Raw genomic sequence first — 13,877 nt, forward strand, 5'->3', positions numbered from 1 at the left:
AGCTCCAAATGGGGCTGCGTGGCCCCATTTAAGAGAGAGATCGGCCTGCGCTGCAAATGCAGAGTGGGCTGATTTCAGCTCCAAATGGGGCCGCAAGGGCCCCCCGAAATAATGCCCCTATGTCTGACATCAGACACGGGGGGCATGTCTGGGGCCGTTCTCATGGCCCCTGATTGGGCGCAACCCGGGTTCTATGAACCCATTCGCCCAGTGGTGACTCCGCCCCTGGATCAATATTGTCTGCAGAGACTGGCTGTGGCTTCTCCAAGCTGTAATCACAGGGAGCTGTAATCACAGGCAGGAATCTCTCTCAAACCTGTCTGGAGATGCCAGGGAGGGAACTTGGAACCTTCCGCATGCAAACCTGCAGATTCTCTGCATTGGCAGCATGGCCAGAACGGCTCTCCCTGCCTTTAAGGCAGGGAGAGTCGTTCTGGCCCATGCTGCTCAAAGCAGCACAGGCCGATCTCCTTTCCAGACGGGACTGTGCAGCCCTGTTCGGAAGGGAGGCCACGCCCCCATGTCTGACATCAGATGCGGGCGCATGGCTAGCTGGGCATGTCTGATGTCAGACGTGGGGGGCAGAGGGCCATGACGGCGGCCGCACATGGGCCGCCACCAGCCTGGCTCTGCTCCTTTATTGATGTAAATGGTTTGATTCGGTATATGGCAGGTTCCTATGTTCTTTAAAAAATGTTCTAATCATACTCTTCATATTAGGTATCATGGTTAATTACAACATTTTATTTATCAAGTGATGTGTACCCACAGTATTTACACTTTATAGATGTCAACAGTTTTTACACTTTATAGATGGCAACGGTTTTCTCGCTGTTAATGTGACATATTCATGACCAGCTGCTGTTTTACACATGTTTGCTAGCCATTTATGTTCCCCATGTGAACCCTGCAGTGAATGGCATCTCCACATGAACCAAGAATACACAGATACAACAAACAAAGGACACTTTTGTGATGACACTCTGGTTGCAGTCACAATGGTTTGCTAGCTGCAGCAGGCTATATCTGTATAAAGCCCAATTCATGTGGAAGCTTTTTTCCTGAATGAAGATGCAGAGAACAGTAATACTACCAGGCCTCACCAATGACTACCCGCCCCCACTGATTTTTCAACCATGGATATCAGTATCTAAATCACCTCTGGTTAGAAATGAAAGCTAACAACACTATGAAGCTATTCCCACGATCACTGGAAAGCGAGCTAAGGGAGCCACTTTCCAGTGGTCGTGGGAACCACCGGGTTTGCAGGTGAGCCCAGTGCTCCCAAGGCAGCTAGCCTGCCTACACCACTCTCCCATTAAATGAGGTTAATGGGGCAAGCGCTCTGTTAACTTCATTTCGTTGCTTGTGTGTCGCCGCGATGCACGCTGACACATGAATAGACCCTCGACCGATCTGCAAGCAGCCACCCAGGCTTGGGGGTGGGGGTCTCTCCAGGATGCCCCATGCACTTGCGCAGGGCATCCTGGAACTTCCAGGGGCCACGTGGCCCCCATTCCCCACAGCCCCTGCTGGCTCCATGACAGTTGTGTGGGCAGCCGATCTGGCCACCCAGCTACGAGTGGCTGCTTGTCTGTGGGGAGAGCAGGCCAAGCCCCACAGAACCTTCTCAGCAGAACCCCCTCAGGTGCTTCACATGTATCATATGAAGCGCCTCTATGGCTGCTGCACATACCCCAAAGGAAAGGAAGCACTAGACCTACAATTAAAGTTGTCATTGAATTTAGGATGAATCGGAAGGGTCTAGTTGAGGTTAACAGCTATAGAATTTTTGAGGAAAGTGAAAGTCCATAAGATTAGCAAAACTTATCGAAGAGGGGGTTTCATTTATCCTTTATATCATTGCAATTATGTTTGATGAACATCTGATGGTTGATAGAAGGGTATGCAAGATTCACAGAACACTTCATTAGCAGCTGGAATGAGCTTTCTTTCCCCCATTCTTCTTCGATTTCAGCTGTCAGTTGCCCTGTGACTAGAGAGGTGAGGGGAAGGACACTCAGCAAGAATGCCAGCAGCAAGAGAACATCAGCCTGGCCCCAACTAGATTTAAATGCTTGATAGGCCTCTTTGTTCTGCCATTGTCAAACTGATCTCCCCCATCTACCTTATCCCTCCATTCCCCTTGTGTGTCTTGTCTTTTCGTTTGTAAGCCTGAGGGCAGGGACTGCGTCTTATGTTCATTTTCTGTAAAGCACCTGCCAGTAGCACTGTGTATTGAATTTTAATTGCTGTGTGAGCCACTTTGGGAGGCAATTTTTGCCTGGAAAGTGGGATAACAATGATAGATAGATGGCCATGCTTTTATCTCATATGGCTACTGAACTGGGACATATTAGATTACAAAGGGAAGAACAGGACAGAACAACACCACCTTGTAATTATGTAGTGCTCTAGAATATTCAGAGTGTTTAATGCACAAGAGCCAGTGTGGTGTAATGTTGAGGTTTTCAAAGTCTCAGGTTCCTCAGAAGCTTACTGGGGTTCTTTAATAAGAAAATCAGTACAGGTGGACCTTGCTATATGTGAATTCACTATCCACAGTTTCGCACATCTGGGTTCAGGTGATTGACACCTGTCTTTGGCATACACGAGAAAACCCTGGCAAAAAAGAGGTTAATTTCTCTTATCCATGGGTTGGAGTTGGCCAGAAATGACCTCCGAGGTCATTTCCAGCTGCCGTTTTATGACAAGGAGCCATTTTGTGGCTAATCTGTAAAATAACAACAACAACAACAACAACAACCCCCCCACAATATTTTGTGGAAATCTGGCTAGATTGGCTGCTTTGGTGGGCATTCCTGGGTACATGGACACCCACCGAGCATAGCATGATACTCACTTTTTGTAATTTTTGCTGTGTTTGATGTTTTAAAAAAACTCCCCCCCCCACAGGAACCTCCCCCCCGATTGTAACGACATGCTACTTACAGTTTCGTTACTCGCGGTTGTAGGCAAGTAACAAGGTATGCCTGTAATGGCTGACAAACCTCCTTGAAAGACAGCTTGACCATCACTACAAAGTATTCTCAGTTCATGTGGGGTGATTCTGAGAGCCAAAAGGCCTAGCCAGTGTACCATGTGAACAGATTCTACACCTTAGAATGTCCTCTGCAGCATATAGGATCTCCTGCAGATGACCAGGGTCCTTTTTAGTGGGCAAATTGATGTTGAAAACTCACATTGGATTGAAAGTCCCCATTAATATGCTACTCATTGGGTGGCCTTGGGCAGGTTACTATGTCACAGCTTCAGTTGCCCTTCAGGTTGCTGTGAGGATAAAATGGGAATAACCTGAAAGGCCCCCAAGGTAGCTTTTAATCAACCTGATGTATTATTATTTTATTATATACCACCTTTTCATTCTTACAAAGGCACCCAAGGTGGCTTTTAATCCATTAACCTGCTGTATACTGAGATCCATGGAAGAAGGTTAGAGTACAAAGGCAATAGGAATGATTGGGCTTCTTGACATCATCAAAATCTGGGTAGAAGGAGTGTCCAGTCAGGTGCGGTCTCAATCGGCAGTCATGTGAACTCCAAGATCAAGGCAGGAGGAGGGGAGAGTGATTGTGTTGGAGGCGGGAGCTGGGTTGGACAGGCACATCCTACCCAGATTCTCTCCCCAGCATGTTACTGAGGATAGCAGAAACACTGTCTGACCTGTTCCCTTCTCCCACATGATCAATGTCCCCTTCTCCTACATGATCTTTGAGTTCACATGATTGCCAATTGGGAGTACACCTGGCTCTCCTACTCTGTCTGGGTGCTTCTCCTATGCAGATTCAATCATGTGAACTAGTTTATTATCACAGAAACTCATAAAACAGCCATGTTAGATGGATCAGCATTATCCACCTGTTTGGATGGAGGCTGAGCAAAAAGTGGCTTATCTAAGGTGACCAAATGAGTTCATGTCTGTGGTGAACCCAGAGCACTGAAAGTATATCATGCTTTTCGCCACTTAGTCGCCCCTTTTATTGTTCTATTATTTGTATTATTTTATTATATACCACCTTTTCATTCTCATAAAGGCCCTCAAGGTGGCTTTTAATCAATTAAAAACTAAGAATGCAAGATTAAGATTTAAAAAATGAAATAGTAACAACAATACATAAGCTTCAAAACAACTAAAAGCTGCAAACCATGGAAATGTGCAGAATATAGAACTCGGCAAGCAGAAAAACAATCACCACTGACTGGTATCTTGATTAACAAAGTGAGGATGCTGCTCTTAATCTAGCTGGTGGTTTCCCTATTTCCACAGTTTGTGTGTGTGAGAGGGGTGGGGTGTGTGTGAGTGACTTGGTCTGATCTTCCCTGTCTGTAAAAGTGCTCTGTGCCTTCCAAAAACATGTTCCCGGGAGCTACGTGACCCCCAGGGACATATTTTTTGAAGGTACAAGGGACTTCCAGAGGCAGGGAAGATCAGCAAAGATCTTCCCTATGTGTGCTGCAGAAGTGGAGAAGTCTCCAGCTGTGAGAATGCAGCTGATTCTTCACTTAATTACTCAGGGTGTCAGCCACTGTAAATGAAATGCCTGGCAAAACAGAAACGTTTTAGCTAGGTCCGGGAAAACAACCAGTAAGGGGGCCCAGCAGGTCTCCTGGGGAAAGGACTGACTGGCTGGAAGCTTTTAGTGTGCAAAAGTAAGAAAAAAATGTGAATATTTCAGGGCGGGGGGAAGCACTCTGAAAATTATCCTCAGTAATTATCCCACAGATATTATCTCCCCTTAACCAGGGGAGTCCATTGATTAAAAATGTAAATAGTTGATAAATTATTTGCCTTTTTTAACAATGGAGGTTTAAATTAATTAAAATTATTTTGGAATTACTTTTGAAATTGAAATTATTTTGGTGGCAGTGTGTGGTTGTGAGAGGGAATGAAGGAGAAAATATTAAAATGACTTTCCCTTCTGACAGTGAGTTGTTACATTTGTTTATTAAAGTGTAGATTCTCTTATTTCCCCTTAGAATTTCAAAAAGATCTATTCTGAAGTTTTAGTGATATGTAAAGTGAATGTCATAAATTTATCAGTCAATTAAAAGACAGCTGACTATTCATAAACATTATTTAATTAGTTGACAATCATGGTTTTAATGTGTGATTAACACCAAGGATGCCCTCCCAAAATCTGGTCTTAGACACTGAGACACTTTTAGAAACCAAATATGCAGCTGTCATTGAGAACCCACAAAACAGGTTTAATCCAGGCCTGGAAGATTTAATGTGAAATGATACAGAAGCTATAAGGAACAAAATGAATGGCTTACTGGCACTTGATCTGAGAGAGGAAGACCAAAATAGATTCGGAGCACATCTCCCAGATTTTAAACTAAAATTAATGACTGCATCCATCCTATTATTAAGGCAAGAATCATCTGATTCACACCCAGGACAGGAGTCTCTCTTCAGGGGCGTAGGTAGGGAAGAGGGGCCCCGTGTTCATCCCTCTCTCTGGCGGCCCCTCAGAGTGAGGGAGATAATGAAGAAAATACGGAGGGGTGGAGCTGGAGGGTCCTCAGGAGCTGGAGGCCCGTGTTCTTTGAACCCTTTTGCAAGGCTCCCATTATGCTGGATTGATATTGTGGGTGTTGAGCAACCCCTGATGCAGCCACTGATGGCAGGGCAAGTGGGGCTTTGGAGGGAAATTAGTGGGGCAGAGATTGTAAACACCACTGTTTGCAGCTTGAACCTCTCAAGGGAGGTCTTGCAAGACTTCGACCTGGCAGTTGGGATGCCAATCAGGCAGATCTGTGAGTGACAACACAGGTAGTTGTCAGTGAAGATGACCAATAGAAGAGGTGCAGGGGTGGTCTGATGGGGAGGACCCTTCAGAGGGCTCACAGCTGCAAATCCTGACAAAGGAAAATATCCAGTGAAGTTTCCCAAGAAGAGGAGGACAAGGGTGACAGCAAAAACTTCCTTCTTTTATCTGAAGTGGCTGAAGACTAGCTCCAGACATGAAACAGAGGTGAAAGGTTACAGAAGTATGGGGAGAAAAAAAGAAGGCACTCTTAATAAACTGAAAATTTACTGGATTTATCCTGCATTTGGTCTGAGCTCACAAAGAACAGCCATTAAAGGGATGCTGTGTTGAAGCTGGCTGAGGACAGGTGCTCCTCTCCTACAAAATATAAGAGAATCACCATTTTAAAAGATGCCTCTTTGCATACTTTGTAGGGATGTTATGAAAAGTTTTGAAAGGAAATTACCAGTGCATGTCATCATGTCATTATCCATCCTTTGTTTTCAGGAATAAATTTTGTTTGTTTGTTTATTATTAAGTTCAGTTATAAATAGGTTTATCAGGAAAGGCAAGATGACTATATCATTGCCTAGTGATGGCTCCTTGGACAAGGAGTCCAGCCTCCTGAGGATTAATCCCTGTCTCCCTCCTGGTGCCAACTGATGGATTAAAGAAGGATGTGAAGGGAGTGGCATCCATCACAACAGGAGATGTCAGCAGGCCACTTTGAGGGTAGGAGTCAGGCCAGTTATAGCAGCAGTTTGTTTCAACACTTCTGAGTGATGTGGAACAAGGAGGTGGCAGAAATCCCTCCATAATGTGTGATAGCCAAACTGTCTGTCAGTTCCATCTTACAACCCTGACCAGCAACCATATTGTTTGGAGAGTCACGTTAAGAATCGAGGGTCAAGACCTGATTCCTAGCCTTATGCCTGGTGACATGTCCAGTAGTGATGAATGCCACATTTTTTAATCAACTACCTCCTCCTGATTTTTTATTATTACATAATCATAAAATTTAGAATTGGAAGGGACCTTGGAGGTCTTCTAATCAAACCCCTTGCTCAGTCCAGGAAACTCCAATAGCATCTTGGACAGATGCCTATGCAACATCTGTTTGAAAACCTCCAGCAAAGGAGAGCTCACCACCACTGTATAAGGCCCACTGTTGAACAGCTCTTACATTTAGGAAATTCAGATGTCTGAAGATGGCTATAATATCCTTCCCTGTCTTCTCTTCTGCAGGCAGAACACTTCTTTCAACATTTATCTCTTTTCTCCACTGAGTTCTGTTTAAAGCCCTTCTAATGCTATTCATAAGGCTCTTGCCAAACACCATTGATCCCAATGGAAGTACTGTATACAGCTATCAAGGCCAGTAGTCTTTGATAGCCCTGTCCTCCATGAATTTGTCTAATCCACTTTAAAAACCATGTAGATTGGTGGCCATCATAACATCTTGTAGCAGCAAATTCCATAGCTTAACTACATGTGTCTGGAGGGCTGCTGCCAGTTAGAGCAAGATGAACCAATGGTCTGAGTTGATGTGAGGTAGCTTCCAATGTACTTCAATGAGCGACATCATTGTTCTTCACGCCTGAAACAGATGTAGCATCATTTCAAGGGGGGTGAGGAAAATGGCGATACCCTCAGCAGCTGGGAGGAGGAGCCACTAGTAAGGCCACCCCTTTTGGCTCAGTAAAAAGCGTGGAGAAATCCTCCTCCAAATTTTGCCCTCTGCAATGTGAGCAATGAATTTGAGGAAGGGGGTCGTTTTGGCACAACCTGCTTCTCAACACTTGATACAGACTGCTGTGGGAACTGGGACCCTCTGAAACCCTGCTTGTCTGCTGAGCAATGAAGTCTTATTTCTTCACCCAAGCTTTTTAACTTGATTGTGGTTTTAAATGGTTCTGAGGTTTTCTTTTTGTCTTAATTTGTTTTATGTTGTTGTAAACTGCCCAGAGATGGAAGTTTGGGGCAGTCTACAAATTTGATAAACAAATAAAATAACAAATAGTGAGCCTCAATCAGTGTTCTCCCTGGCTTACTCTTTGTAAAAGTTCGCAAGCTCTGGTTTTTAGAAAGCTATGGGTGGGGGCGGTGGGCGGTTGTGATTTGCCTAAAATTGGAGAGTCAGGGATGAGGATTGTGTGGATTTCATTAAGGGCTGCCTAGCTTTCCCCCAATAATCCCACTGCCCTGAGCTGTGAGGGATGCACATGTTTAAGGCAGAGGAGCTCCATACAAACGTGTTAACTTCTTTCATGATTAAAATATGTTTAGTGAAAGGGAATTCCATGAAAGCTGCTGCACTTGGAGATTCCTGGATAAGGGCATTATCTTTTCATGTGCCTCATCCTATTTCATACAGTATAATATGCATCCCTAAAATGTAGATTCATGACTTTAACATCAATATTTATAGGTTTTAAACTCAAAATGAGCCCCTGGTGGCGCAGTGGTAAAAAACTGCCGCCCTGTAACCAGAAGGTTACAAGTTCGATCCTGACCAGGGGCTCAAGGTTGACTCAGCCTTCCATCCTTCCGAGGTCGGTAAAATGAGTACCCAGAATGTTGGGGGCAATATGCTAAAATATGCTAAATCATTGTAAACCGCTTAGAGAGCTCCGGCTATAAAGCGGTATATATATAAATGTAAGTGCTAAAATCAAAGGTCCATGAGTAGTCAAAGAAGCTTAAGTGCCACCCTAAAAAGCAGCTACAGATGCAGCTTGGATTTTATAATGATGACAAAGTTACCAAGTCTGTTTCTTCAAATAAATTCTATAGACTATGAGGGGGGAAATAGCCATGTAACATACTTCAGCCAAATAAGCTTGTAGTGAATACTTCTTAGTCAAACCCAACTTTTCAAACGTGTTGCTTATAATGAGATTGCACAGATCAGACACAACAGTTGCTCTTTCCTAATCTTTGCTTTGAATATTTCAGGAAACAAATCTAGCTTCCCTATAAATATGCATATTTAATTATCATTGCTGTAACTCACCACCAGAAGTAATTTGCTATTGAACTTGCCAAGGAAACTACTTATAAATTATATGCCAGGTTTGGTAGATACAAAGATAATCAACAGCACCTGGACTATCCTGCCAAAAGAAATGACAGTCAGCACAGAGTAGTGGTTAGAGTGTTGGACTAGGACTGGAAGACTCAAGTTCGAATCACCATTCAACCATGAAACTCATTGGGTGACTCTGGGCCAGTCATGTAGCTCTCATCCTAACCTACCTCACAGGGTTGTTGTGAGGATAAAAATAACCATGTACACAGCTCTGAACTCCTCAGAGGAAGAATGGGATATAAGTGTAAACATAAATTAAAAAAATAAAATAAAATAAAGATTCTGATCCAAGACAAGATGCATAGTTTCACGTTCTCTCGGCTTACTAAGTTTGTAGTGAGCAAATCTGGCATACAGTTTAACAGGTGGCTGTTGATTATGTCATGTCAATAATTATTTTGACAAGTTATTATGATGGATGGTGACATCATAGTAACAGGACAATGGTGATAGGACAATATCTTTCAAAATGTGAGCTTGCATTAACTTCCAGTTTGCATAGAGATTCTGGCATAGAGGAGGAGGCACAAACCTTCTGTTTAACATGTAGGTCTAAAGGAGCATGTGAACAATGCAGAAGATATGAGTGTAATAAGTGCCAGGCAGTGAAAGCTGAGGCCACAGAAACAGCGGGGCAAAGTGGGCAATAACACCAATAGGTTGAGGTGGATTCAGACACCTGCAGAACCATCAGGCCCTCAAGGCAACATACAGCCAGACAGCAGCTCCTCAAACAAAAGACTTACTACCTGGGTGTGACGTCATGGGCTTGTGACAATCTCAAATGTGCAGGCATGCCTCGCAGTTGCTTAAAGATGCTGGCTCGAATGGATTGGCCCAGCATCGCTCCTGGTCCCAACCACCACCGGTGAAGAAGGGAGAAGGACTGCTCTGCTCCCCCCACCCCCGCAGCCACCCCTCAGCTGCGGTAAGAGTAAAAAAATGTGGTGCTTTGGCAGGGTGAGCACGGGGTGGCTGCCGGAGGCCCCCGGCCCTGGAATTTTGGAGACACCCCCCCTCGGACCTTAGAGAATCAGTCCAGGTCCCCAAGGTCTGGGGGTTAGTGTGCTTTTAGATGAGGTTGTTGTAGCCAGAATCCAGAGAAAGCCTGAGATGCAAACAGAAGCTCATGGAAGGCAAACAGCTTTTGGAGGTGATGGCTGAGGATGCTGGAATCCCTCCACTCCCATTCTAAGGCCCAGCTAGGCCTGGAACCAAAGTAGTAAAAGTTTCTAGAGAAGCCAGGCATTACTAGAACATCCAGTAGCTATTTCCTGCCTCACACATACAGCTTCATAGGAAAGCAATCATTTCTGTCTTCTGAGTACACGACTGAGAGTTAGAACACACATTAATGCATATTATTGCCTCCCTGTGGCAGATGATCCCTGTCCAATAAGTTTACAAGTATTTACCACAAGGAGATCAACCACCACATTGTGAGTGTAGACTCAAAACACAATGGCTAAGCTCAGACTGTAAATGTGCCAGGAGCTCAGGCCCATGGGCTAGCAAGTATTTGGGATAGTGTGACGGTTAACATGAGATGAAAGACACACAGTAGCAGATTCCTTCAGATGCCCATTCTCTGGGAGTGAAGCAGATCTGGGAGCTTTAAAACTAGATTGTTTCTCTGATGTCACCTGATTCCCCAAAACAGAACTGTAATGAATATCTTGGTTTGTGAAATGCCTACAATTCCTTTCTCTGACCAGAAACTTCAGTGGTGTCAGGAACCAATGCCTAACTGGTAGTGTTCTCATGTTGATTCCATGTTGCTTTGAGGCATTATGGGCCCTAGCCAGCTAAGAAAGTCACTGACAACAAAAAGCAATTTTGCTGGCATTTTCCCAATATGTCTGGATGTTCCTCAGGAGGGTCTTGGGCAAAGTTCACAAAGAAGAAAGTTTCGAGGCTATGGAGGAATAACTGGGAATGTCCTTCACAGTGGCTTTGTTCCAGTTGCACATGGATGGTATACTTAAAACTAAAAGGACAATTCCAAAAAGTTTGGAATTTTTTGATCCTTATGAACAGGGAAGCAGAGTTCCTGTGAGCAAGTGGAAGCACTGGAAGACTCAAGGTGACGTATGTATTGTATATGTCAGTGTTCAAAAAACTGCAAGAAAAAAATGTAGGGGGGCAAACCCCCTTATAACTGCCCCCTGCCTTCTCTCAATGGGACGGAATGTTTGAGAGCTCATCAGGGTCAATCCTAGGGTTTGGGTCACCTTAGGAGAAGTATGATTCCCCCACATTCTGTTTATATTATATTATATTATATTATATTATATTATATTATATTATATTATATTATATTATATTATATTATATTATATTATAAGAGTGTGCCCCTGCCACGTGTCCCACCCTCACGGCTCAGCTGGCTATTGGAGGGGTTAGTCCAGCAAAGCTTTTTACCAGGCTGGCCTCCCAAACACCTGCTGCACATGCACATCAGCCAGCTGAGTGGCAGTGTTGGGGCATGCCACGGGAGATGACTCCACAAAGGGCGGAGGCATGGGGGGCAGGAAGACATTTTATGAATTTAATAAGTGATAATCTGCTTCCTCACTACTCCCACGCTAACTGCCACGGAGAGCTGCCATCTGGCTATTCAATGTAGGGTACGGGGGCAGCAGTGCCCCAAAGATTTGGTGCTCTTCTCTGCCTAGTGGCTGCCTGTATACAGACAATAATGGGCTGGATGAGGGATCACAAATTGAGACTGAATCCAAGCCAAGATGAAGGTGCTTATTGTAGGGGCTCAGAATCTGAGGGATGAGTTAGATCTCCCTGTGCTGGGTGGAGTTACACTTCCCCGGAAGGAGCAGGTGCACAGCTTGGGAGTACTCTTGGACTCAGGCCTCACCCTGCTATCTCAGGTGGAGGCTATGGCCAGGAGTGCTTTCTATCAGCTTCGGTTGATTCAACAGCTGCATCCATTCCCTGAAGAGGATGACCTCAAAACAGTGGTGCATCAGTTGGTAACTTCCAGGCTTGACTACTTCAATGTCCTCCACGTGGGGCTGCCTTCGTGCGTAGTTCGGAAACTTCAATTAGTCCAAAATGCGGCAGCCAGATTGGTCTCTGGGGCAACCCAGAGAGACCACATTATGCTTGTTTTGAAACCGTTGCACTGGCTGCCGATATGTTTCCAGGCAAAATACAAACTGCTGGTTATTACCTTTAAAGCCCTAAACAACTTAGGTCCAGGTTACCTCAGAGAGGGCCTTCTTCTGCGTGATCCCCACCGCACGTGAAGGTCATCTGAAGAGATCCGTCTCCAGTTACCACAGTCTGGTGCATTTGGTGGCGACTCAGAGGCAGGCCTTCTGTGTAACTGCTCCTGGACTGTGGAATGCACTCCCTGCAGAAATCTGCAATTTGAATTCTTTATTTGCTGTTTGGCCTGGCCTTCCAGGATTTTTAAATAGTTGTAAATGGTTTTAATATTGTAACTTGGTTTTTCAGGGTTTTTAAATGGTTCTGATTGTTTAATTGTTGTTTTATGATGTTTTAATTGTTATTTGTCATTGCTTTATTCTGTTTTATAATTTCTGTTTTAATTGTTAACATTTTAATGCTTTTGTTTGAATTGTAAACTGCCCTGAGCCATTCTGGAAGGTGGTATAAAAACGGAATGAATGAATGAATGAATGAATAGATAGATAGATAGATAGATAATGCATACTCCAGCCCTGGGGTTCATTTAACAGAAAAGGAAGTGATGGAGGTAATGGAACTCTGTGGCAAAGCAGGAGGAGTCAATGAAACTGAGTCAATGAAACTTCTCAAGTCAATGAAACTGAGAAGGAATATTGGCAAATAAATAGTAGAGATTCTGATAGAAATGAGAGCTATGAATCAAAGCAATTAATCTAAACAGCAGTTAACACCAATTAATCAAAGCAGCAGGATTGAAAGTATAAGGGGAAATTAATTTTAAGGGTGCAAAAAATACAAATAAAAATGAACATGACTGGGAGACAGCAAAGCTTACAAAATACACATCACCATATTTAAATTAATGTTTTAGCAAAGGCAACAGCCATTGTTTGCACTCACTGGGAAAGTCCAGTTAAATACAAAGTGGAAAAAGAAGTACAAACAGAAATGAAAATAAAGTAGGGATTAAAAACATAAATGATCAGTGGTTCCGTTGAACTCTTTTGCCAAATGAAGTTATCTAAATCCTTATGAAAAAGTAGAAGAGTAGAGTTTCTTATCACAAATTAAAACCAAAGCTTCAAACTGTTGTTGACAAATATTTGTGAAATAGTTGGTTCTTTCTTAAATAAGAATGTGATGGGTTCCCTTTATGTGGGCCATGACAGTGCTTGCAGGGTCATTGATAGGGTGGATCAAGCCCTGATCACTGGAGCAGAGTCAATATACTAAGCAATATACAGGGGAACCATTCATTTACAGCCCAAATGCTAAGAAATCTCAGAGTTTGGCAGTAAACAAGGAGCTGCACACCGTCACTGGAAATCTTCTCTGTTTCCTGATGCATGGATAAAGCCACAAAGCAGAAACAGTGGATATAAGAAAGTCTTGAGGGAAGAGAGGGGAAGTAGCATATTGATCCCAAAGGAAGAACTCTTGTAGGGTCGCCATAGCAAAGCTTCTCAAATCCGGGTGGCCTTATTTGCATATTCAGTTATTTAATTTCTGTATGTGTTATAAGATGTTTCCACTGTAGAATGGCAATCTATGTGGTTTGACCACAATTGGATAAGGTGTCAGTTTACCACCGTTTCAGCGTCACGCCTGTCTTGAATGTCTACATTTGGCCAGGCAGCTTTGTCAATTTCATAAAAACCATCTTTGTTACATATTTCATATCAGTTTATTCCATATCAGTTTGATCGTTTTCAGTGTGCTGAGAGTTGGTTCATTTATTTTTTGTTCATGGTTTTTTTAACTTTTCTTTCTTGTTCACAATATACTACACAAAGTTATCCCAAATGGATCTGAAAATGGATAACATATTCTGGTATTGCACCACTCAA

At 43.6% G+C, this 13,877-nt stretch overlaps 1 protein-coding gene across 7 annotated transcripts in view; it reads right to left on the reverse strand.

The window, feature by feature from the left end:
* Positions 1 to 13,877, reverse strand: part of CDH18 (cadherin 18) — an 896,981-nt gene that overhangs the window by 496,654 nt on the left and 386,450 nt on the right. The window lies entirely within an intron of this gene.

Source organism: Hemicordylus capensis, chromosome 4 (assembly GCF_027244095.1).
Source record: "Hemicordylus capensis ecotype Gifberg chromosome 4, rHemCap1.1.pri, whole genome shotgun sequence".
Taxonomy (NCBI): domain Eukaryota; kingdom Metazoa; phylum Chordata; class Lepidosauria; order Squamata; family Cordylidae; genus Hemicordylus; species Hemicordylus capensis.